We start from the raw sequence: 27,339 nt of genomic DNA, 5'->3' as shown, positions 1-27,339 counted from the left end.
GATTCAGCACGAAATGGCCTTCAGTTCCCTGCCTCCAGACCCTATTCTCCTGCCTCAGTTGGGGAAATGTGTAAGTATTTCTAATTCACCCTTATACTAAAGGGTAGATCCTTGTGATTTCAGCATTGTGTGAAGTTCTACTCGTAGATATAAACTGTGTTTTCCATCTTCTGTTGACAAGGCTGTGAAAACCCATGCTCAGGTTCATCCAGCTCAGCAAACGTCTCAAGGAAGAAGTCATCTCTCTGGGTTCTGCCTTCAATTAGTTTTTCTCCAGAGTGTTTTTTTCTCTCTCTTTCCAGATTAAAGACCTATTTAAGAAAACTTTAAAATATTTTTGGTTATTTTCAGTGAATTTTTTTCTTGTCTCTCCTTAATAATTTTTATTGGGTGGTTTGGCGTTTTCATCTGCAGATTCATTTTAAGTGGTATTTTTTTTCCTTTGCCTCTTTCTGTGCTCCCTCTTCCCTGTCTAGTAGTTCTGTGGTTTCTCCCCTCTAGTTGTCTAGGACTCTACTCCAAAATTATGCCTCAGTGGCTAGAAACTCCAGTCTCAAAGTGGCAGCTGGCTCAGTATCTGAAGCAGTATGTAGCTTTGCTCAGATTTCTGTGCAGTTTTCTCTTATGCCACCCCCAACCATGAAGTTATACAGGTTTACAGAAGCAGTAACCTCAGGCAGTGATCACAGCTGTTTTCACACAGAGACCCCAGCTGTACCATGGTTCCATGCCACATACATAGTGCTTTCGTTACATCAAAGGAGTAAAAACTCCCAGTGGCCCCTAGCTGCTTCCTGGACCTAGACATCTGCAGGGCTGCCGCTTTAGCCCCACCTTACTAGGTTGCCGCCTTCTGTTTCTGACCCAAATAAATGCTTATTTTGTATCTGAGCATGCATGAAACTGTCTTTTTCTTGTTAATTGAATCTATAATTCACATTTGTAGAGAAGGAGGAGAGTTCAGTGTTGAATTTACAGCACTCTTGACCTAAATTGTCCTCTTCACACATTTTTCTCAGTTTATTTTGTTGTCCTTTTTCTAGCTGCTTCATTTGGATGCTTAGTTCCTTTTGAATTATTCTTATTTGCTAAAAATGAGTTTAAGGTGAATATTTTGTATAGCTAACATTTACTAACCGTTTGCTATATGGCAGGCACCAAGCTAAAAGTACTTTACGTTGATTATTTGCTGTAATCTTCCCAAAAGCCTTATGAAGTAGAAACTGTTAGTATCTTAGTTTATAAATAAGAAAGTTGAGATACACAGTGAATAAGAAATTAGTTACGTGTAACCAAATAGGTAGTCTGACTCTCAAAAGCCTGGGCTTTTGACTAGGATTAGATATGTACCAATCACAACCAGTTAAGTGATGCATACATATATATAAAGAAAGACTTAATAGACGTTTTTCATTTCTCAGTTTCCTTCCTCCTACCCAATATAGCTAAAGTGCAATGTATTTTTTGTTTGTTTGTTTTTTGTTTTTTGAGACGGAGTCTTGCTCTGTTGTCCAGGCTGGAGTACAGCGGTGTGATCTTGGCTCACTGCAACCTCCGCCTCCCGGGTTCAAACGATTTTGCTGCCTCAGCCTCCCGAGTAGCTAGGATAACAGAAGCCTGCCACCATGCCCAGCTAATTTTTGTATTTTTCGTAGAGATGGGGTTTTACTGTGTTGCCAAGGCTGCTCTCTCGAACTCCTGACCTCAGGTGATCCGCCCACCTCGGCCTCCCAAAATGTTGGGATTACAGGCGTGAGCCACGGCGCCCGGCCAGTGCACCACATTTTGAACTGTTACCCAATTATCTATTCAAAAATAAATTTAAATGAAATACCTATTTTAAGCCACTAAATTTGTAGGAATTTGTCATGCAGCACAGAAAACAAATACAAACTGTTTCTGGTTTTTAGCTATTATAAGCTGCTTTGAACATCGCATGCAAGTCTGTGTATGGACATAAGCTCCGATTTACCTTTGGTAAATAGGAATAGGATGACTGGGTGGCATGGTAAGTATGCTTTTAATTCTTTAGGAAACTGCTAAACTGTTTGCCGAAGGGGCTTTTTGTTATATTCTCAGCAGCATTGTATGAGAGTTGCAGTTGTTTCCAAATTGTCACTAACACTTGGTATGGTCAGTCTCTTTAATTTTGTCCATTCTAATGGGTGTGTAGTGGTAAATCAGAGAATATGCTTTCCATAATTTTAGCCTTTGACATATATTAAGATTGTCTTTAGGGCTGAGTATATGGCCAGTTTTGGTAAATGTTTTATGTGCACCTGAAACAAATATATATTCTGCAGTTGTTGGGTACAATATTCTACATATATCTGGTAGGTCAATTTTCTTAATTTTGTTATTCAGAACTTTTATATCCTAACTGATTTTGTTTGACTACTTGTTCTATCAATTACTGGATAAGGTGAGTTAAAATCTTCTACTCTGAATTCATTTCTTTTTTCAGGTCTTCAGTTTTTGCTATATTTCAACCACTGATAGTTTTTCTTTTTGAGAATATCACATAAATGAAATTGTTACAGGAAAGGCATCCCGATCCAGACCCCAAGGGAGGGTTCTTGGATCTCGTTCAAGAAAGAATTCAGGGCGAATCCACAGTGCAAGGCAAAAGCAAGTTTATTAAGAAAGTAAAGTGGTTAAAGTACAGCTACTCCATAGACAGAGTAGGGCGTTCCCGAAAGTAAGAGGAGGAACATGTCCACCCTAGGTACGATACTTGTTTATATATATAGGATAAAAAAAATCACTGGGAGATGTGCTCTGCTACAAGGGTTTGTGATAAAGGATTAATTTTCTTAATTACTGTATTTTACAATAATCGATATTACCATTAAAGCAAAACTAGGAATGCTTCTCTTCTCAAGATAGCAGGATATCAGGACACTCCCAAGTCTGGATCTGTTTAGTAAACATTATCCATCTGTTCCCTTAACCGTAAACATCTAGAGGCTAGGAATACATTAGTTTCTAGGAATGCAGCCCAGCAAGTCCCAGCCTCAGTTTCCCAGCCCTCACTCAAGACGGAGTCACCCTGGTTCGAACACCTCTGACAGACTGATACATTATGTAACACTTTGAGACTTTGATTCAGCATAAGGTCTATGAGATTCGTACAAGTTGTTGCATGTATCAATAGTTCATTCCTTTTTATTACTGAGTAGAAATCCATTCTATAAATAATATGTTTATTCATTCACCATTAAAGGACATATGGTTGTTTCCTGTTTGATTATGAATAGAGTTGGTATAAACATTCATGTACATATTTTTGTGTGACCGTATGTCTTAATTTCTGTTGTAAATACCCAGGAGTAGGATTGCTGGGTCAAATGGTAAGTGTATGTTTAACTTAGAAGAAACCAGCAAGCTGCTTTCCAGAGTAGCTGCACAATTTGCATATTCACTTTTTACTTGGAATCAATATTTTACTTCAACTGGAATGTAGAAACCTCACCCACGTATGTTCTTTTATCCTCCATGCTTTACATTATAGTTGTCATACATATTACATTTATATTCATTAAAAGCCCATTAGATAGTGTTACGAGTTTTGCTTTCAGCCATCAAATATATTTTAAAGAACTCAAGAGGAGAATAGTCTGTTACAGTTACTTAGGTAGCCACCATTTTCGTTGCTCATCCTTTATGCATAATATACCAAGTTTCCTTCGGGTACTATTTCCTTTTGGCTGAAGACATTTCTTTATAATTATTTTAGAGCAGATCTGATGACAACAAATGATCTTAGTTTTCCTTTTTCTAATGATGTCTATTTCATCTTAACTCTTAAATAATTTTAATAGTCTATAGAATTTTGGGTGGACAGATTTTTTTCTTTGTTTGTTTCTGCACTTTAAAAAATGTGCCATTTCATCTGAGTCTCTCTGGTTTCTGGTGATAAATCAGTAGTCATGTGAATCAATGTTCTTTTCTATGATAAGGCATTGTTTTTCTTTGGCTACCTTCAAATTTTTTCTTTGTCTTTAGTTTTCAGCAATTTGATTATGGTGTTATCAAAGTCAAATAAAATGATAGAGATGAAACTCTAAAGAAAATGTTTTATTTGGAAAAACGGAATTACAATTCAGGGCATGTACACAGACCAGGGTGGTCTTTGGTATCTTCAAAGAGCAGAGAAAAGGTTGGGGGTTTTATTAGAGAAATGTTATGTATTGTTTTGTAAGAAAACTCATTGGCATTAGGAAAGTTTTTGGGAGCTCATAAGCTCTGATTGGTGAGTAATGATGGGTAGGTAAAACTAGGCTTAAAGTCATGGCAGTTCATCTTAGCAGCTACTAGGTAAAAATAGTCTTAAGGTTGTAGCAGATCATTTTGGCAGTTGGCTTAGGAGACAGTCCCTGGGCAGGCACTTGTGCCCCGAGTGCTTTTCTTTTCTTCCCCTGGTCTCCTGACTCTAATTTAATTGGGCATGATAACTCCAATTCATATAATCAATTCTCACAGTGTTTGGTTGTGGATTTGTTTGGGATTTTTCCTGTTTGAGATTCACTGAACTTCTTGAATCTGTAAGTTTATATCTTCTGCAAAATATGGGAGGAGTTTTTTGCTGTTATTTATCCTCCCCCTTTTTATTGTGGTAAAATATACAGAAAATAAAATTTACCACTTTGACATTTCCAGTGTATAATTCAGTGGCATTTAGTATATAAACAATGTTTTATGCAACCATCACCACTATTTTGAGAAATTTTTCATCATCCCAAACAGAAACTCTCTACCCATTGAGCGATAACTCCCCATTCCCCCTGCCCCTAGTACCTAGTAATTTCAATTCTATTAATCCTTTCTGTCTTTATGACTTTGTGTATTCTAGATACCTTATATAAGTGGAATCATAAAATATGTGTTTGTCTTCACGTCTGAATTATTTCACTTAGCATAAATTTTTCAACTTCATGTTGTAGCATGTATCAGAATTCATTCTTTTTTGTGGTTGAGTGATATTCCATTGTACATATATAGCAAATTTTGTGCATTCTGTTTGTCCATCTTTTGATGGACACTTTAGTTGTTTCCACCTGTTGGCTATTGGGAATAATGGTGCCAGGAATATTTGTGTACAAGTATCTGTTTGAGCCCCAGTTTTCCATTCTTTGGGGTATATATTGAACAGTGGAATTATTGAGTCATATGGTAATTCTATATTTAACATTTTGAGGAGCTGCCAAACTTCTCATAGTGGCTGCACCATTTTAACTTCCCACCAGCAATTTACAAGGGTTCCGTCTTGGGTGCGTGATGACTGTCTGGGCTGGTGGCACAGAGGTAAAAGAATTTACCAAGACAGTTGTAGGTAAAGAAAGGCAGATTGGTTAAAGAAAGTATAAAAGTACGTTGCCAGGGAGCTATAGGTGGAATCAGCAGAAGAGTAGCTGACTGCAAGGAAACAAGGAAATAAGAACAAGAATGCTTCTTATGCTGAAGAGTGCTACAGGCCATACTGATAATGCTAAGGTTGCAGTGAGCTAACTTGCAGGTGTCTGATGATAGTTGGACCTAGGAGGGCAATGTGTAGTGGACCATGAAGAAAGGCAGACTTGAAGCTTATCTGCTTTCTCTTTTTGCTTTGCCTTGGTGTCCAGCCAGCCTGACTCCTTTTCTCTAATTATGAATCCACAGGTTCCAATTCCCACATCCTTGCCAACACATGTTAATTTCAGGAATTCTGGGAGTAGCCATTCTAGTGGATGTGAAATGATATTAGCCATTATTCCTTTCTCCTCTTTGTCAGTCTCTGATAACACAAACATTAGACCTTTGGTACTGTCCCACAGGCTCCTTAGGTTCTTTACTTTTTTAAGAAATATTTTCTTTATTTTCAGATCAGGTAATTTCTATTAACCTATCTTCGAATTCACTGACTCATTTTTTTGTCATCTCCATTCTGCTATTAAGACTATCTAGTGAGATTTTTTTTAAAAATTTAGTGATTACATATTTTTTTCAGTTCCCAAATTATCATTTGGTTCTTTATGTCTTCAGTTTCTTTGCTGAGACTTTATATCTTTTTATTCATTTTAAGAGTGTATGTCCTTACTTCCTGGAGCACCTTTATACTAATAATAGCTGCTTTAGCATTTTGGTCAGATAATTCTAACACCTGTGTCAAATCAGCATTGGTGTGTGTTGATCATCTTTTTCTCATGTGAGCTCAGATTCGCCTAGTTCTTCATATACTAAGTAGTTTTGGAATGTATCCTGGAAATTTCAAATATAATGTTAAGGGACTCTGGGTTTATTTAAATCCTATGGAGAATGTTGATATATTTGTTTTAGTAGGCAATTGACCTTATTGGGTTCTGGCTGCAAATCCCAACCAGCTTCTGTGGGTTGTGGTTTCAATGTCAGTTTCATTTTCAAAGCCTTCAGTTTTATTCAAATTTGTCACACATGTATGCTGCTCAGTGGCCATTCTGAAACCTGGCATGTGGTTTATCTCTTAGTTTAGTTCAGTCTTTGGTATGTTGTTTACGATCAGAACCACACATGCATCCCTCAGGAGTGATACCAGAAATTCATAAACAACATTATCTGGTAATTTTCCAAAGATCCTCCCTTTAGGTATTTTCCCCAGTAACTTCCAGTCCCTTAAGCCTCTTTTTTGATCTTCCATCTGTAATACTGTGGCTTTATTTACCCCCCATCCTGCCCTACATTTTTCATGTCTGCACTCATATCCAGGGATAAGTGGAGGGAAGTTAGAATTTAAAAAGAAATGGTGTTCACCTCACTCTCTTGAGACTATAGCACCTCTGGAAAGTAACCCTCTCCCTCTCAGAATTTTGGTGCTCCTGTAGCTATCGGGAGATCTCTATCTTCTTCTTTGATCCTGAGTAGAAGGCTTCTCTGGAAGCTTTCTCTAGCTATACCAATACCTATCTCCACATTATAGATTGCCTTAAATCCACACTGAGAAATACTAAAGGGGGTGAAAAGGGTCTATTCACTACCAGTTAGGTCTACTCCACTTCAAATTTCATTGTTCTTTAGTCTTCATACTATTATCTTGTATTCACAGTCCTTCCACATTGTTATATGCATTCTGTCCAGGTTTTATAGCCGCATTCAGTGGGAGAGTCAAAGTGGAGTGTGCTTACTCCATCTTACCCAGAACTGCAACTCTTAAAATAATTTTATAATTAACATCAATAGTAAGGGAGACTATGCATAAAACAAATAAACAAAACCTAACAAATTTGACATGTAAGCACTCTCACTGCCAGGCCAACATGTTGTTTAAAACTGTCCATAGAAATTGAATCTAAGTAGAGAAATTTCAGGTAGAAGCCAACTTTATAATTCCACCAAACCAAGAGCAAGTCAAGAATGCCTTCTATGATACTCTGGCTTCTTATTTTCAGGATGCAGAAAAGCTGCTCTGGCTAGCTTAAGAAAAATAGTTGCTCTGGCTAGTTTAAGAAAAATAACTTACTAATCAAGTATTATAAGAAGACACAAATACCTAAATCAGAAATGAAAGTGGGGACACAACTATTGACCTTTCAGGAGTAAAAAGGATTATAAGAGAATACTCTAAACAATTGTATGCCCAAAAAAAGATAACCTTGATGACATGGACACATTTCTAGCAACAAATTACCAAAACCGACTCAAGAAGAAATAGAAAATCTGAATAGAGGTATAACAAGTAAAGAGAGTGAAACATTAACCAAAAACTTCCCAATGAAGGTAAGTCCAGGGTCAGATGGCTTCATCAGTGAATTATACCAAACATTTAAAGAAGAATTAGCACCAATCCTCAATTTTCCAAAAAATAGAAGAGAACACTTACTAACTTGTTTTTGATGCCAGCGTTACCCTGATACCAAAATCAGATAAAGACCTCACAAGAAAAGAAAGTCACAGAGCAATATCCCTAAGTAATATAGATGTAAAAATTCTCAACAAAATATTAGCAAGCGAAATCCAACAACATATTAAAAGATTATATACCATGACCAAATAGGATTTATCCCAGGAATCCAAGGGTGTTTTGACATGAGAAAATAAGTGTAATATACCATATTAATGGAATGTAAAAACACCACATGATCATCTCAGTTGATGCAGAAAAAATACTTGACAAAATCCAACACTTTTTCATGATAAAAACTTAGAAAACTCACTTTGGGAGGCTGAGGCGGGCAGATCACGTGTTCAGGAGATCGAGACCATCCTGGCTAACACGGTGAAACCCCTTCTCTACTGAAAATACAAAAAATTAGCCAGGCGTGGTGGCAGGCGCCTGTAGTCCCAGCTACTCTGGAGGCTGAGGCAGGAGAATGGTGTAAACCCGGGAGGCAGAGCTTGCAGTGAGCCAAGAACGTGCCACTGCACTCCAAGAAAACTAGGAATGAGAGGGAACTTTCTCAACATGAGAAAGGGCAATTATGAAAAACTCGTAGCAGAAATCATACTCAATGGTGCAAGACTAAAAGCCTTTTCCCCAAGATCAGGAACAAGACAAACATGCCTGCTTTCACCACAGCTATTTGAGATTGTATTGGAAGTTTTAGCCAAAACAGATAGATGGATGGATGGATGGATAGATAGATAGATAGATAGATAGATAGATAGATAGATAGATAGATGAAAGATAAAATGGCATCCAGATTAAAAAGGAAAAAGTAAAACTATTCACAGATGATATGATCTTATGTGTAGAAAATCCCAAATAATCCACAAGAAAGCTACTAGAGCTAATAAATTCCATAATTTGTAAGATACAAGATCAACATGCAAAAATCATTTGAGTTTCTGTATACCACCAATGAATAACCCAAAAAGGAAACCAAGAAAACAATTGATATGGTTTGGCTCTGTGTGCCCACCCAAATCTCATGTTGAATTGTAATGCCAAATGTTGGAGGTGGGGCCTGGTGGGAGGTGTTTGGATCATGGGGATGGTTTCTAATGGTTTAGCATCATTCCCGTAGTGCTGTCTCATGATAGAGTTCTCACAAGATCTGATTGTTTAAAAGTGTGTAGCACCTCCATCTGCTTGTGCTCTTCTTCCTGTTCCAGGCATGTAGGATGTTCGTCCTTCCCCTTCACCTTCCACCACGATTGTAAGTTTCCTGAGGCCTCCCTAGCCAAGCTTCTGTACAGCCTGTGAAACTGTGGTCAATTAAACCTCTTTTCTTTGTAAATTACCTATTCTCAGGTAGTTCTTTATAGCAACGTGAAAAGAGACTAATACAACAAACAATCTACTTACAATAGATCTGAGAATAAAATACCTGGGAATAAATTTAACCAAGAGGTGAAAGACCTGGATACTGAAAACTACAAAAAATTGCTGGCAGAAGTTAAAGAGGAACTAATTAAATGGTAAGACATACCGAGTCCATGGATTAGAAGACTTACTATTGTTAAGATGGCAATACCCAAAGCAGTCTACAGATTCAATGCTATCCCTGTCAAAACTCCAATAGCCTTTCTTTTCTCAGGAATGGAAAAGCCAATATTCAAACCTTTATAGAATTGTAAGGGGCCCCAAATAGCCAAAACAGAATAACAAAGTTGGAGGGCAAACACTTCTTGATTTCAAAACTTACTATAAAGCTACAGTAATCAAAACAGAGTGGTGCTGGCACAAGAATAGACATATGAATGTACTTAATACCACTGAATTGTACACTGAAAATGGTTAAGAGTAAATTTTATGTTACATATATATAGCAACAAAAAATGAAAAAAATCTGCCATACCTATAGGTTTATTTCTGGATTCTCAGTTCTATTCCATTTATCTATATGTCTATTCTTGTGACAGTTCATCTCCAGAATTCTTGCATCTAGTAAAACTGAGACTCTATACCCGTTAAGTAATTACTGTACATTGCCCACTTTCCCTATCCCCTGGCAATCACAATTCTATTTTCTACCTGTTTAATTTTGACTATTCTAATACCTCATAAAAGTGGAATAATGTAGTATTTGTCTTTTTTTGTGACTGGCTTATTTCACTTAGCATAATGTCCTCAAGGTTTATTCATGTTGTAGTATATGTCAGAATGTACTTCCTTTTCAAAGCTGAATAATACTCCGTTTTGTATATCCATTCATCTGTCGATGGACACTTGGGTTGTTTCCATATTTTAGCTATTGTGAATGATGCTGCTGTGAACTTGAGTGTACAAATATCTCTTCAAGACCCTGGTTTTAATTTTTGCGTGTGAGAAAGAGTGAAGCTATATAAAAATAAACCCAGTGCTCTTGCTATAGTCTAGAAAGAGGAATTGCTGTGGTTAGGATCCAGGCTTCCCAATTTTAAGCCTTTAAGGGTTAAAACTAGGACAGCTATTGACCTAGAACATCCTAACACATAATAGGCATTCAATGAAGGGCCGATTGAATAACTTAACTTGAGAAAGGCAATAGGATAGGCTGAAAGTAGCAGCTTGATGATGAATGTTGTGGCTTTCAGAAGCATGGTTACTGATGCCAAGTTATTATTGATAGATTAGGATAAATTTAAAACCTAATTCTCGAGGCTACCTGATGCCACTAGCAGAAAACAATAAGTCCTTTCCTAGGATAGATGGTGGGAACCTTTACCACTAAAACATTATTTTCAGACTAAACACAAGGCTTCTAAAGCTACTTCCAGATTACAACATCAATAAATAAAAAGATATGAATTTATTGCTGGATTCAACCAACAATTAAACTCCTGTAGTAGTTAAACACACTGTTTCTGGCATTTGATCTTATCCTAAATGCCAAAAATGTTTTCAGGATGAGGAAAATGAAGCAGCATGGGTTTAAAACTTGGTTTTGGTTGTTATTATTAAAGCCAATTTATGGGCAGTGCTTTTCTAGAAAAATAAAAACTTTTTTATTCTCAGAACTTTGTTACTTCACTTCACTAATGTGTCAAGTAAATATACTGGACCATATCAACTCTTCTTGAAGTATATTCCACACCTTGGTTCTAAGGCATGCAAACAAAAATTCTGTGTAAATAAGAATTACCTGGAAAATAAATAAATATCATTACATCTGGATTAGGCAACAATAGGTGAGTTTCTGTATTTCAGGATTTCTCAGCATGAATCTACAACTGGGATGTATAGTATATGGCTTCCTATAAGGTTATTTGACTTTTTATTTTTGAGAAAGATTTCTCAAGAGTAGAGCTCCTCAAAACAAATTGTGATAAATACTATTCTGGACAATTAGCATTTTTAGGAGCTGGGAAACTGTGGCCCATGGACCAAATCTATATGCTGCCTGTTTTTGTACAGCCTGCAAGCTAAGAGGAGTTTTTACATTTTTTAATGGTTCAGAAAAAACAGTATATATTATGACACCTGAAAATTACATAAAATTTAAATTTCAGTGATGAATGCAAATGTATTAGCATACAACTATGCTCATTTGCTCACATATTGCCTATGGCTGCTTTTACACTACAATGGTAGAGTTGAGTAGTTGCAACAGAAATCATATGTGTCACTCTTATTAATTCACACTGCTGCTGAGTGCACTATAAGTCACAGTAATGTAGTTATAATGGGATAGAATTCCAAGTGTACCACCATACCACAATATTTTTTTTTGTTACTAGTCTTACCAATCATGTCAAAACAAAGGAAGGGAATAGTAGACTCTAAATGTCATGTTTTAAAGACGCAGTGAAGTGTGGATTATTTTGCTGTCAAATTAGATGGCAAAGTGTTGTATTTATCATGGAATAACATTAGAGTTGTGCTATAAGAATGTAGTATACATCTGCTTGCTGGACTAAACACTTATCATGATATTCCCAACTCTCAGGAATACAATGGTCAGAAAAATTAAAAAATTTAAAACAATATTTTATTATAACATAAATTATTTACAAAGAAACAGTGAAGGAGACTGTAACCAAAGTGAGTTTCCAAGTGGCTCGTTTGTCAGTCACATGAAGAAAGCCATTTACCATTGGTAGGTTAATTAGATTGTTTGATTGCAAGAGAGAAAAAAATGTGTCTAGAGAAAATTATTTATGACTATTAGGCTTATGGTGAGAACAGTTACTTGAAGAGAAGAAACATCAGTAACAAACTAAAGAATAAGGGCAAATGATTTCAAGTTGTTTTCCTTGACTGGATGAGTCCACAGATCATATTGCTGCTGATCATTTGTTTATTCCTAAAGACAATGCCAAATTTGAGGTGAAATAAGTATTAGACTCTTTATATAGAGAAACTACAGGTGAGATTTATTTTCACAGAAGTTGGGAAAACATTAATTCAGTAAAATCTGAAGTGGAATCTACTAAGATGTGTTATAATCGATGGTGGTAAAAACATCTGGAGCAGGCAAAGGCTTTGGTTGACAAATTTATAAAGGTTGTGAAAGTGTAAGTTGATTAAAGCCTTGGTTTTTCATTGTATTACTCATCCATAGGTATTTTGAGGAAAATATTTGAATCTATCATGTGATATTGAACCGGTAGAACAACAATGAACTTCATTTGCTCTTGTGGACTTCATTACTTCCAAGAATTTTTGTCTGAAGTATAAGTTGAATACTTAGATTTTCCCCATCAAACAGTAGTTTTATGGCTTAGCAGTGGTAAAGTTTTACTGTGATTTTTGAGCTCAGGGCTGAGATGGCAATTTTTCTGAAGAATAAGAACCACCTCAACCAGTATATCAAACACTGAATGGCTTTAGAAATTACCTTTTGCAGCAAACTTGATAGTTGTTTAAGAAATTCAACCCAAAATTACAAAGCAAAACAATGCTTAGGATGTGAAACTTATACTGAATTAAAGTCATTTTGACAATTAATTTTTAAATCATAAAAAATGACAAGTAGCTTTGTATACTTCCCACGCTAGCAAAAATTGAAACAAGAAACAAGATCTTCAATACTATACCATTTGCAGTAGATATATTTTCCAAGCTCAAACTGCCTTTCCAGTAGAGTTTTTGGGACTTTGATGCAAGTGCAAAGGGAATTTCCATATTTTGAAATTAATTTAACAGTGAAATTGAGGAGCTTCCACCTAACCGTTTAACTAGAAAGTGATTAACCTGCAATGTAATGACATGCTAAAATGAGATTCTATAAATGCCTTCCAAATGATGAGTATGTTCAATAAAAGTCACATGAGTGGCTCATTATTAGTATTTTATAGTAGTTACTGTGTATAAAAAGATATTTTTAATGATGAAATACATAAAAGCTCATCACAAATTAGCATTAACATATAAACAGTTGCAAATGATTTTTATGATAGGGAACACTAACTATGAATCCCAATTTAGCAAAAATATTATCCCTGCCATTAAAAAAAAAGTTCAGTTCTTCTCACTAGTAGACAACTATAACAAAAATTTGTACTCAATTTTTATTATATTTTGATTTTCATCAATTAAAAATTTGTGGAAATTTGTTTTCCCTCTTGTTACATAAAAATCTGTACAGTATCTTCAATTTTGCCTGTTGGCCCACAGAGTCCAAAATATTTACTATCACAACTTTTTATTAAGAGACAGGGTCTCTGTCTGTCACTGAGACTTCAGTCCAGTGGTGCGGTCATAGCTCGCTGCAGCCTTGAACTCTTGGGCTTAAGTGATCCTTCTCACCTCAGCCTCCTGAGTAGCTGGGACTACAGGCACATGCAATTGTTTCTATGTTTTGTAGAGATTGGGGGGGGTCTCACTTTGTTGCCCAGGCTGGTCTTGAACTCCTGGCCTCAAGTGATCCTCCCACCTTGGCCTCCCAAAGTGTGGGATTATAGGTGTGAGTCACCACACCTAGCCACTATCACACCTCTTGACCCATAAAAAAGCCTTTACAAAAAAGGCTTGCTGAATTCTTAAACAGACCATTGAATTAGAATAGGAAGCCTAGAGCAAAAACATGCATAGATGGATGAACCTGGATTTAGTAAAAGGTGGTACTGCAGTTTAGAGAGGAAAGAAAAGTCTATTCAGATGAAAAAACATAAACTTTACCCTACCTCACATCATCATGAAAACAATTCAGGGTGGATTATAAATCTAAGTGTGAAAAACTAAATAATAAAACTTTGACAGATAATATAAAAAGAATGTCTTTATGACTTTGAAATATAGAAAAGTTTCTTGAACAGAATACAAAAAGTATTAACCATAATTGATAATTGATAAATTATCAATTTTATATATAATTGATAAATTATCGATTATATATAAAAGAAATTATATGTAAAAGAAAATTGATAAATTTTACTATATTATAATTATAAGATCCAGTTATCAAAATATACCATGGAGAGAATAAAGAGGCAAGTGACAGTGTGATATAGTTTGGATGTGTGTCCCCTCCAGATATCATGTTGAATTCTGATCCCCAATGTTAAAGGTGGGTCCTAGTAGGAGGTGTTTGGGTCATGGGGGAAAATTCCTCATGAAGAGCTTGATGTCTTCCCCCGTGGTAATGAGTGCATTCTTACTCTGTTAGTTCACATGGAATCTGGCTGTTTAAAAGAATCTAAGACCTCCCTCTTCTCTTTCCTGTTCTTTCTGGTCATGTGATACACCTCGCTCTTTACCTTCCAGCATGATTGTAAGCTTCGTGAGGCCTTCAACAGAAGCAGCCACAAGCACCACACTTCCTGTACAGCCTACAGAATCATGAGTCAAAATAAACTTTTCTTTATAAATTACCCCCTCTTAGGTATTCCTTTACAGCAATGAAAACAGCCTACTACACAGTGCTTTAGATTTAAATTGACAAATCTGTGACAGCAAAAGTTTCAGTAAGTGGCCCTTGTAGGTATCAAGTTCCATTTCAAAAGGATAGCAATCACAAAGCTCAAGGTTTACAGAAAAGAGAGCTAACAATCTTACCTTTCCTAGTTAGTAGAATTTATAATAAATCTAGAATACAAATTCTCAAATATGAAACAATGTATAAAATGAGCAGTGACTTGTTCTTATTGCTATTAAGCAGTACTTTGAAAAGAACACAGTAGATGGTACTAGAACTAAGATGTTCAAACATTTTACAAATAAATTATGCATTTTTCATTCATATTATACCAACCACAACATTTTAAAGGCGCTAGTTCTATTAGATACAAAATTAAACCTGATTAAATTGAAAAGAAAACACATTACAATGCAATTATCCATGTGGCTGTCATTTAGAGCCCTGGCTCCACTGAAATAATCATTAGAATAGTAAATAAACCTCAACAAAACCAGTGTGCTATTTTACATTAGTAAATGCGTTAGCTTTATTGTAGCTGGTGGGCAAAACAATTGATGAAACTCCTGGAGGATGACACATTTCACAGTGAGATGTTTTTCCATCCTTTATCTGATAAATATAGGAACCATCAGCAGTTTAAATGTGGCCAGTTTAGGTCAATAAAAACTATGAATATACATTTTTTAAGTTAGTATTTCAAATTCAGTAATAGAATCCAACAGACAGATGTTAATGTGCCTCAATCAAATTCTTCTATGGCTTTTATATATAATTGCTGAAATAATCATCTGATGACTACAGTATTAGTCATAACAATTTTTCTCATGTAACCTAATCCTTCATTTTAAAAAGAGCTTTTAAAAATTGGCCAGCGCTGTGGCTCAGGCCTGTAATCATAGCATTTTGGGAGGCTGAGGCGGGTGGATCATCTGAGGTCAGGAGTTCGAGAACGGCCTGGCCAACATGGTAAAGCCCCATCTTTACTAAAAATACAAAAATTAGCCGGGTGTGGTGGTGCATGCCTGTAATCCCAGCTACTCGGCAGGCTGAGGCAGGAGAATCACTTGAACCTGGGAGCCGAAGGTTGCCGTGAGCTGAGATTTTGCCATTGCACTCCAGCCTGGGCAACAAAAGCTAAACTCCATCTCCAAAAAAATTAATTAAAAAAAATGTTCTTCGCACAGGGCAATTTTGGAACTTATCCCACTGTCTTTACTTCATACTATGTTATGTACCTAATATTTAATTCATTTAGTCATTCAATAAACAAATTATTGTTTGTTTTGGAGGATTCCAAAAAAATATTTTGTCAGATATTGGAAGACAGAAGACCCATATAATATTCACAACCTATTTATTATGTACCAAGAACTATACTAAGAATTTTGTATGTATTATCTCTCAATTTTGTTTGGAAAAACTATTGTAATGATTTAGGGATGAAGAAAGTAAGCCTTAGATAGGTTAACTCAAAAACATCTAATGCTGGGGTCCGAGATGAATGTTCTTTCACAGGCAGTTGAAACCAAAGTCTAAATTTGGAAAAATTTTGCTTACCTATTAGGGAAGACATGTCATATATTTTAAGACTTCACTGATACATAAAACAAACAGTGGCTAAAAATATGATAACTTGATTATGACAAGGAATCTAAAACCAATTGAATAAAATTAGTTAAAATAGTTGATCACTAAAATGTATGAGTGAGCCTAAAATCATATATTAATCCAATGAAAACATTAAATTATGTTAACTGTTCCCATTGATAGATATGGTATGTCTATTTGTTCAAGATTTGTTTTATGTCCTTAGATAAGACTTTAGAATTATCATATAGTCCTAAAATTTTGTTAAATGTTTTCTTATGTTGCTGCAAATGACAGGATTTCATTTTATTTTAAGGCTGGATAATATTCCATTGTGTATATATACTACATTTTCTTTATGTATTCATCCACTGATAGGCACTTAGGTTGATTCCATATTTTGGCTATTGTGAATAGTGCTGCAGTAATCATGGGAGTGCAGATATCTATTTGATTTATTGATTTCCTTTCTTTTGGATATACACTCAGTAGTGGAATTGCCAGATCATCTGATAGTTCTATTTTTAGTTTTCTGAGGAAGCTTCATACAGTTTTCTATAGTGGCGGTACTAATTTACAGTCCCACCAACAATGTACGGGTGTTCCCCTTTTTCCACATCCTCGTTAGCATTGATTATTCCCTGTGTTTTTGATAAAAGCCATTTTAACTATGGTGAGATGGTAGCTCCTTGTGGTTTTGATTTACATTTCTCTGATTAGTGATGCTGAGCATTTTTTCATAAACTTATTGGCCATTTATATGTCTTCTGTTGAGAAATGTCAGACCTTTTACCCATTTTAATCATATTATTTGGGGGGTTTTGCTATTGAGTTGTTTGAGCTCCTTATATATTTCCTTGTTAGACAGGTAGTTTGCAAATATTTTCTCCCACTCTGGAGGTTGTCTCTTTACTTTGCTGATTATTATCTTTGTTCTCCAGAAGCTTGTTAGCTTGATGTGATCCCATTTGTCCATTTTTGCCTTGGTTGTCTCTAGTATATTTGAGATAAGGTAGTGCGATGCTTCCAGCTTTGTTCTTTTTGATCGGGATTGCTTTGGCTACTTGGGGTCTTTGGTGGATCCATATAAATTGTAGGATTATTTTTTTCTATTTTTGTGAAGAATGACATTGGTATTTTGATAGAGATTTCATTGAATATGTAAATTGCTTTTGGCAGTTTGGACATTTAAACAATACTGTTTCTTTCAACCCACAAACATGGATTATCTTTCCATTTTTTCATTGTCCTCTTCAATTTCTTACAGCAATGTTTTATAGTTTTAATTGTAGAGGTCTTTCATTTCTTTAAGTTTATTCCTAGGTATTTTACTTTTTTGTAGTTATTGTAAATGGGATCACTCTCTTGGTTGCTTTTTCAGATTGTTTGCTGCTGGCAAATAGAAATGCTACTGATATTTCTATGTTGATTTTGCATACTGCAACTTTACTGAATTTATCAGTTCTAACAGATTTTTTTTCTTTGGTGGAGACTTTAAGCTTTTTTAAGATGTCATCTGCAAACAGGGCTAATTTGTCATCTTCCTTTACAATTTACATACCCTTTATTTCTTTCTCTGATTGATTGCTCTGGCTAGGGCTTCTAGTACTATGTTGAACAAAAGTGATGAAAGTAGGCATCCTTGTCTTGTTCCAGATCTTAGAGGAAAAGCTTTCAGTTATTCCTTTTTAGTATACTAGCTGTGGATTTTTAGTATATGGCTTTATCATGCTGAGGTATGTTACTTCTGTACTCAGGTTGTTTTTATCATGAAGTAATATTAAATTTTATCAAAGGCTTTTTTTGGAATGTATTGAAATGATCATGTGGGTTTTGTCCTTTATTCTTTTGATGTGATGTATTATAGTTATTTGTCTATTTTAAACCGTTGTCGCATTTCTGGAATGAATCTCATTGATTACACTGAATGATTGTTTTAATGTGTTGTTAAATTTGGTTTGCTAGTATTTTGTTGAGTATTTTTGCATCTACATTGATCAGTGATACTGGCCTACAGTTTTCTTTGTCTGGTTTTAGTATCAGGGTGAGGTTTGCCTCATAGAATGAGCTTGGAAGTATTCCTTCCTTTTTGGTTTTTTATATTTTTTAAGAATTTGGGTAGAATTGTTATTAACTCCTCTTTAAATGTTTTGTATAATTAAGCAGTGGAGCTATCAGGTCCTGGGCTTTTCTTTCATGAGATTTTTTAAAAATTATGTCTTCTATCTTGTTATTTATTATTGGCCTATTCAGGTTTTGGATTTCTTCATGGTTCAGTCTTTATAGGTTGTATGTGTTTAGAAATGTATCCATTTCTTCTAGGTTTTCCTATTTATTGGCATATAGTTGCTCAAAATAGACTCTAATAATCCTTTGAACTTCTGTGGTATCCAGTTGTCATGTCTCCTTTCTCAAACCTGATTTCATTTATTTGGATCATCTCACCTTTTTTTTTTTCTTAGTTTGGTTAAAGGTTTGTCAATTTTGTTTATCTTTCCAAAAAAACCCAACTTTTTGTTTTGCTGACTTTCTGTCTCAGCTGTATTTATTTTGGTTTGATCTTTATTATTTATTTCCTTCTATTAGTGTTGGGTTTGGTTTCCTCTTGTTTTCTAGTTCTTTAAGATGCATTGTTAGATTTTTGAAGTTTTTCTACTTTTTTGATGTGGGCATTTATTGTTATAAACTTCCCTCAGTACTAACTTTTGCTGTATCCCATAGGTTTTGGTATGTTGTTTTTCCATTCTCATTTGTTTCACAAATTTTTACATTTTCTTTCATAATTTCTCCATTGACCCAATGGTCATTTATGAGCATATTGTTTAATTTCCATGTGTTTGTACGGTGTCTAAAGTTCCTTTTGTTATTGGTTTCTGGTTTTATTCCGTTGTGATTAGAAAAGATATTTGATATAATTTCACTTATTTTGAGTTTTCTAAGACTTTTTTTTATGGCCTAACGTGGTCTATTCATGTTTGAAAAGAATTTGTATTCTGCAGCAGTTGAGTGAAAGGTTCTGCAAATTTCTATTAGGTCCATTTGGTCTAAAGTGCAGGTTATATCTGATGTTTCTTTGTTGATTTTTTGTCTAGAAGATCTGTGCAATACTTAAAGTGAGATCTTGAAGTCTCCTGCTATTGTTGTATTGGGGGTCTGTTTTTTAACTGTAATATTTACTTTGTATATCTTGGTGCTCCAGTGTTGGGTGCATATATATTTATAATTGTTATATCTTCTTGTTGAATTGACCCCTTTATATAGTGACTTTCTTTGTCTCTTTTTACCTCTTTAATTTTAGTTTATTTTATCTGATATAAGTATAGCTACTCCTGGTCTTTTTTGCTTCCATTTGCATGGAATACCTCTTTCCACCAACTTATTTTCAGCCTATATGTATCTTTATAGGTGAAGCAAGTTTCTTATAGGCAGCTTATGGTTGGGTGTTGTTTTTTTTATTTATTCAGCCACTCTGTGTCCTTTGATTGGAGGATTTAGTTCATTTACATTTATTCATTGTTATTATTGGTAGTTAAGGACTTACTCTTGCCATTTTGTTACATGATTTATGGTTGTTTTGTTGGTCCTCCCTTTCTTCCTTCCTTCCTGTCTTCCTTTGTGTAAAAGTGATTTTCTCTGGTAATATGTTTTAATTTCTTGCTTTTAATTTTTTGTGTATCTATCATAAGTTTTTGTTTTGTCATTATTATGAGGCTTGCAAATAACATCTTTAACCAATTACTTTAAACTGATGACAACTTAACTCTGATTAGAAAGAAAACACAAAAATACAAACAAAAAGAAAACTAAAAAACTTTACACTTGTAACTTCAGTTCTTTTGCTTTTTGTCTTTTTGTTGTCTCTGTATCTTTTTATATTGTCTATCTCTTAAAAAGTTTCTGTAGTTATTATTTTTGATAGATTTCTCTTTATGTTTTCCTACTGAAGATAAGTGGTTTACACACTGCAATTACAGTGTCAGGGTATTCTGTATTTGTCTGTATATTAACTATTACCAGTGCCTTTTAACCTTCAGGTGATTTCTTGTTGCTCATTAACATCCTTTTTTTTTCTTTTTCAGATTGAAGAACTCCTTTTATCATGTCTTGTAAAACAGGTCTGGTGTTGACAAAAATACCTCAGCTCTTTTTTGTTTGGGAAAGTCTTTATTTCTTCTTCATGTTTGAATGATAATTTTGCTGAACATATTCTAGGTAGAAAGTTTTTTTTTTTCCTTCAGTACTTCAATATGTCATGCCACTTCTTCCTTGCCTGTAAGGTTTTCGCTAAGAAGCATACTGCTAGATGAATTGAAGACACTGATGCATTCTTCACTGTGCCAATTGCATTTCTCAGCTCCAGAATTTCTGCTTGATTCTTTTTATTTCAATCTGTTTGTTAAATTTATCTGATAGAATTCTGAATTCCTTCTTTGTGTTATCTTGAATATCTTTGAGTTTCCTTAACACAGCTATTTTGAATTCTTTGTCTGAAAGGTTACTCTGTTTCTCCAGGATTGATCCCTGGTTCCTTATTTAGTTCATTTGGTGAGGTCATGTTTTCATGGATGGTGTTGATGCTAGTAGATGTTCTTCAGTGTCTTGGCATTGAAGAGTTAGGTATTTATTGTAGTCTTCACCGTCTGGGCTTGTTTATACCTGTCCTTCTTGGGAAGGCTTTCCAGATATTTGAAAGGACTTGGATGTTGTGATCTAGGCTATATCTGCTTTAGGGGACACCCCAAGTCCAGCAACACTGCGGTTCTTGCAGACTCATAGGGGTCCCACCTTGATGGTTTGGACAAGATTTTCTGGATTACCAGATAGACTCTTTTTCCCTTCCGTTACTTTCTCCCAAACAAATGGAGTCTTTCTCTGTTCTGAGCCACCTAAACCTGGGTGGAGTGACAAAAACACCCTGTGACCATTACCACTATGATGCACTAGGTCAGACTTGAGGCCAGCACAGTACTAGGCCTTGCCCAAGCCCTGCTGTAACCACTCCCTGACTACTGTCTATGTTTTCTCAAGGCCCTGGGGCTCTACAATCAGCAGGTAGCAAAGCCAGCCTGGCGGTGTCCTTTCCTTCAGAGTGGCAAGTTCCCCCAGACCCCAGGTGGGTCACGCAGTGCAGTCCAGGAGTCAGGGACTAGAGTAAAAATCCTTAGAAGTCTACCTGGTCTTCTACTGTACTGCAGCTGAGCTGCTTCTCAAACCACAAGAAGCAGTCCTTCTCACTCTTCCTTCCCTTTTACAAAGGCAGATGATATGGTTCGGGTCTATGTCTCTGCCTAAATCTCATATCAAACTGTAATCCCCAGTGTTAGAGATGGGGCCTGGTGGGAGGTGATTGGATCATGGGGGTGGATTTCCCCTTTGGTGCTATTCTTGTGATAGTGAGTGACTTATTGCAAAATCTGGTTGTTTAAAAGAATGTGGCACCTCCCACCTCACTCTCTTCCTCCTGCTGCAGCCATGTAAGATGTGCCTGCTTCCCCTTTGCCTTCTGCCATAACTGAAAGTTTCCTGAGGCTTCCACAGCCATGTTTCTTGTAGAGCCTGTGGAACTATAAGCCAATTAAACCTCTTCTCTTTATAAATTACCCAATCTCAGGCATTTCTTTATAGCAATGCAAGAACAGACTAAAACAACAGAGGAGCCTCACTTCATGGCCACCACCACCACAGGTTGCAGGGAGTACTGCTAGACTACTGCTGATGTTTCCTTAAGGCCCAAGGGCTCTTAAGTCAGATTGTCGTGAATGCTGTCTGGCCTGGGACTCACTCTTCAGGGCAATAGGATCCCCTCTAGCTCAGGGAAGGTCCAGAGATGCTGTACAAGAGTCAAGTCCTAGAACTTGCTTGGTGCTCTGTGCCCCTGTGGCCAAGCTGGTACCTGAAGCCAGCAAGTTTCAAGGGCTCACTCAAGGTATCTCTGCTGGTTAATCAGGGCCTAAGGGCTCTTCAGTTAGTAGGTGATTAATACTGCTAGGACTGGGTCCTTCTCTTCAAAGCAATGGTTTCCCTTATGTCACAGGGTGTGTCTAGAAATGTCATCTGGGAGCTAGGGCCTGGAATGAGGGCCTCACCACTCTAACTGGTGCCCTATCCTACTGTTGGTCAGCTGGTATCTAAGATGCAAGACAAAGTTCTCCCCGCTCTTCCCTCTCTTCTCTTCAAGCCAAAGGAAGGGATATCTTTTGGAGCCATGAACTGTGCAGCCTGGGGTTAGGGAAGAGGTGATGTCAGCACTCCCTTAGCCCCTGCAGCTGGTGTTTCAGTAGGTTGTATGTCCCCCACGTCCACTGTCTCTGGGCCCAGTTCAGCACTAGGTCTTGCCTGAGAGTTGCAGTCCTTATGGCCTAGACTGCCTTTCAAGTATACTTAGAGACCCATAGCACTTTAGCCCATGGTGACAAGGTTTGCAGGAACTCAAATTCTGACCACTGGGATCAGCAATTCCTCCTTGGCTAGGGCTGGTTTAAATGTTCCCTATGTGGGCAGGCATCAGCTGAGTTTGGTCAAATTTTTCTTTCTGCTCTAACAGTACAGCACTGAGTTTATTGCCTCACAAGTGGTGAGCTCTCCCTTCCCAAGCACCCAGAGAAGCTCTACACAGCACACCACTGCCACTGCAAGGGGGTAGGGGTGTCAGCGATTCAAGACTGTTTTTTCTACCTCTTCAGCACCTCTTGGTGATAGGAAATTAAAAACAGGTACTGTGAGTGTTCACCTGATTTTTTGGTTCTTATAAAGTTTTTTTTTTTTTTAATGCCTGTGTGTAGATGTTAAATCGGTGTCCTTGCAGGAGGGACAATCAGTAAAGCTTTCTGTTCCACCATCTTTCTCTGCTTCTCTCTTTATTTTTTGGTTTCTGTGAAAGCACATTTTTGCATCGGTAGTGTTCAATTTAGTGTTCCTGTGGTAGAACAATTGTTGGAGGGCTCTATTTGGCCATCTTTCTCTGCCTTTCCTGGGGATTTTATATATATAATATATATATAAAATATATATATATGATATATATATATCATATATATATAAAATATATATATATGATGTATATATATCATATATATACAAAATATATATATATGATGTATATATATCATATATATACACACACACATTAAAATATATATATATATAATATATATATTTGTGTGTGTGTGTCTGTGTATAATCCTGGTTTGTGAGATGTTTCGTGTCTGGCTTCTTTTACATAACATAAGATTCTGAAGATTCACCTACTTTATAGCATGTATCAGTACTTCCTCCTTTTTATGGCTGAATAATATTCTGTTGTGTATATACCATTTTTTATTTATTTACTTGTTTGTTGATGGACACTTGGGTTGTTTCCACCTTTTGCTGTTGTGAATAGTGCTGCTACGAGCATGAGTGTAAGTGTACTCTTTAGATTACATTTTCGATTACTGTTTCAAATACTCTGGGTTAAATACACTTCGTATTGAAATTGTGGAGTAGTATGGTAATTCTATACTTGATTTGTTAAGGAACCACCACCAAACTATTTTCCACAGTGACCAGATCATTTTACTTTACCATCAGCAATGGGCAAGGTTTCTAATTCCTCTACATCCTTACCAGCATTGGTCATATTCCTTATTATTATGCCATTATAGAGGACATGATGTGGAACCTCATTGTGGTTTTGATTCACATTTTCCTAATGATGGACATCTTTTTATGTTGTTATTTATCATTTCTATATCTTCTTTGAATAAATATCTATTGAAATATTTTGCCATTTAAAAGGTTGGATTGTTTATCCTTTTTGTTGTTAAGTTGTAAGCACTTTTACATATCCTGGATCCTAGTCTCTTGTCAGATGTAAGTTTTGCAAATATTATCTCCCACTTTGTAGATGGCTTTTCCACTTTATGATAATGTCCTGTGATGCACAAAAAAAATTTTAATTTTGATAAATTCCAACTTATTTTTTCTTTTTTGCTTGTGTTTTCAATGTCATATCTAAGAATATACTGCCAAATCCAAGGCAGTGAATATTTATTGCTATGTTTTCTCCTAATAGTTTAAAAGTCTTAGATATTATGTTTATGTCATTGATCCAATATCCTATTGTCCCATCATAATTTGTTGGAGACACTATTCTTTTCTCATTAAATTGTCTTGGTATCCTTACCAAAAATCAGTCATTGAGTGATACCACAGGCACAGGCAAAAAAGGAAATATAAAGGCAAATTGAACTACATCAAAATTTAACATTTTTTGCATCAGAAGACAGTATCAACAGAATAAAAAGGCAACAAGAATGGGAGAAAGTACTTGAAAATCATATATCTAATAAAGGATTAATACCTAGAATATATAATGAACTCCTACAACTCAACAACAACAAAAACAACCCGATTCAAAATGGGCAAAGGACTTGAATAGACATTTCTCCAAAGAAAATATACAAATGTCCAACAAGCACATAAAAACTTGCTCAACATCAGTACTCATTGGGGAAGTCCAAATCAAAATCACCTGGTACTATCTCACACACATTAGCTGAGAAAATATTTAAAAACATAACCAAAAAATAACAAGTATTGGTGAGAATTTGGGGAAATTGAAATATGTGCACTATTGGTGGGAATGTAAAATTGTAATGGTCCGACAGGTTCTTTTTGCCCTCTGCCCAGCTACAGCCAATTTACCAACAGTGGAATTGTGATAGAGAAAGAGTTTAATAAATGCAAAGATAGCTAAGCAGAAGACCAGAGTTTATTATTCAAGTCAGTCTTTCCAGAAATTCAGAGGCCAGGGTTTTTTAAGGATAGTTTGGTGCAAAGGGGCCTAGGAGATAAAGAATAGTGATTGGTTGGGTTGGCAATGAAATCATAGGGGATTGAAGTGGGTTCTTACTGCTGTCATTAGTTTTTGGGTGGGATCACAAAACTAGTTGAGCCAGTTTATTGGTTTTAGTGGCACAAGCTTGTCCATCAGAATGCAGGGTCTAAAAAGTATCTTGAGCAGCAGCAGTCTTAGGTTTTACAATAATGAGGTTATCCTAGGAGCAACTGGGGAGGTTAGGAATCTTGTGGCCTCTGGCTGCATGATTCCTGAGTCATAATTCCTAATCTTGTGGCTAATTTGTTAGTTTTAGGTCTGTTTTCATCTCTGTTTCAGTTAAACTATAAACTAAATTCCTCCCATAGTTAGCTCGTCCTATGCCTAGGAATGAACAAGGGCAGCTTAGAGTTTAAAAGCGAGATGGAATCAGTTAGGTCAGATTTTTTTCATTGTCATAATTTTTCTATGTCAGATTTTTCTCACTGTCATTTTTATAAAAGTGGTTTCAAAATGGTACACCTTTTGTGGAAAACAGTGTGGTGGTTCCTTAAAAAACTAAAAATAGAATTATCTTATGATCCAACAATTCCTATAGCTAGGTATATGCTCAAACAAATTAAAAGCAGAGTCTTGAAATCTTGAAGAGATATTAATACACCCACGTTCACAGCAGCATTATTCATGATAGCTAAAATGTGAAAGCAACAAAGTGTCCATCAATAGATCAATGGATAGGCAAAATATGCTATATGTAATAACAGGAAAAGAATTGTGAGCATGACGTGAGCAAGATGGCAGAATAGTAGGTCCCAGCCCCTGCCTCCCCATAGAAACACTGATTTAATAACCACCTATGGTGAAAATACCTTTACAAGAGCTCATGCATCCAGGTGATAGGTTCCAGCACCTGGTGGATAATAGAAGTGAGAAGACATTAAAAAGAGTGAGAACAGTGGCTTAACTTTACCCATGTTATCCTTCCTCAAGTCGGCATGAGAGATCTTCTCAGCCCTGCTTTTCTCCTGTAGGGGAAAAAAGAGTGTAAAGGAAGTGTCAAACCTTCCCAGCTTTTTAGGATGCCACCCAAGAAGCCTGTTTCTTTCACACTTCACCCAGAACACTGAGAGAATAGGCATGGCTAGATCACCTAGGAGTATCTAAGAACAAAGTAAAGGAGCAGGGGCTCTCAAAAATTAGCACATGGATCTCAACAGCTAACCTGTGGATCTCAACAGCTAACCTGTGGCCTACAGTAGCAGGTCCACCTGCTCATGAATCCTTGCAGTGTGTCTGCTTGTCTGCCCACAATCCCTGGCAGCTGGCCTGACAGCAGACACTGCCAATCAGCCCATCTAGAATCTCTGATCAGGGTGACTAGTAAAAGGCTTTCCCTGCCAAAGCCAGTCTGTAAAGATGCAATATGGTAACTGCTTTTTCAAATATTTAGATACCAACATGAGGCAAGAATCATAAAGAATTGGGGAAACAATGGCACTGAAGGAACAAAATAAACTTCCAGTAGCAGACCCTAAAGAAATAGAGATTGACTAACTTCCTTAAAAAGAACTCAAAATAATCATCTTAATGTAGTTCATTGAGTTGCAAGAGAACACAGATGGACAACTAAACAAAATAAAGAAAATAATACATAAACAAAATTAGAAGTTCAACAAAGAAATAGAAACCATAAAAAAGAAACAAATGGAAATTCTTGAGCTGAAGAATATGACAACTGAAATAAACAACTCAATAGAGAGCTTTAACATCAGACCTGATCAAGCAGAAAAATCAATGTACTTGAAGATAGGTTAAACTATAAACTAAATTCCTCCCATAGTTAGCTTGTACTGTGCCTAGGACATTTGAAATTGAGTCAGAAAAGCAAGAAGGAAAAGAATGAAAAAAAGTGAAGAGAGCCTACGGAACTTATGGGACACCAGCAAGGGAATCAATATATGCATATGGGAGTTTCCAAAGGAGAAGATAAAGACAAAGTAAGCTTATTTAAAGAAGTACTCACTGAGGGCCAGATGTGGTGGCTAACACCTGTAATCCTATCACTTTGAGAGGCTAAGGTAGGTGGATTGCTTGAGCCCACCTACCTCCTACTTGAGGAGTTCATGGAAACATGGCAAAATCCCATCTTAACAAACAAACAAAAACCAACTAGAAGTTTTCCAGGTGTGATATTGTACATCT

The 27,339-nt window shown here is 36.2% G+C and overlaps 1 protein-coding gene across 2 annotated transcripts in view; it reads left to right on the top strand.

Annotated features, from left to right (window-relative positions):
- Positions 1-27,339, top strand: part of MNS1 (meiosis specific nuclear structural 1) — a 199,022-nt gene that overhangs the window by 14,886 nt on the left and 156,797 nt on the right. The window contains exons 4-6 of one of the 2 annotated variants that reach the window (XM_063793990.1): positions 1,911-2,008; positions 9,203-9,369; positions 10,889-11,061. The gene's annotated coding sequence lies outside the window, so the exon portion shown is untranslated. Of the gene's footprint in view, positions 1-1,910; positions 2,009-9,202; positions 9,370-10,888; positions 11,062-27,339 lie in introns of those variants that run through there. The other variant, XM_063793992.1, reaches the window with a different exon arrangement.

Source organism: Pan troglodytes, chromosome 16 (assembly GCF_028858775.2).
Source record: "Pan troglodytes isolate AG18354 chromosome 16, NHGRI_mPanTro3-v2.0_pri, whole genome shotgun sequence".
Lineage (NCBI taxonomy): Eukaryota > Metazoa > Chordata > Mammalia > Primates > Hominidae > Pan > Pan troglodytes.
Note: the sequence above shows the minus strand (reverse complement) of the source record. Positions and strands in the feature narration are given on the sequence as shown.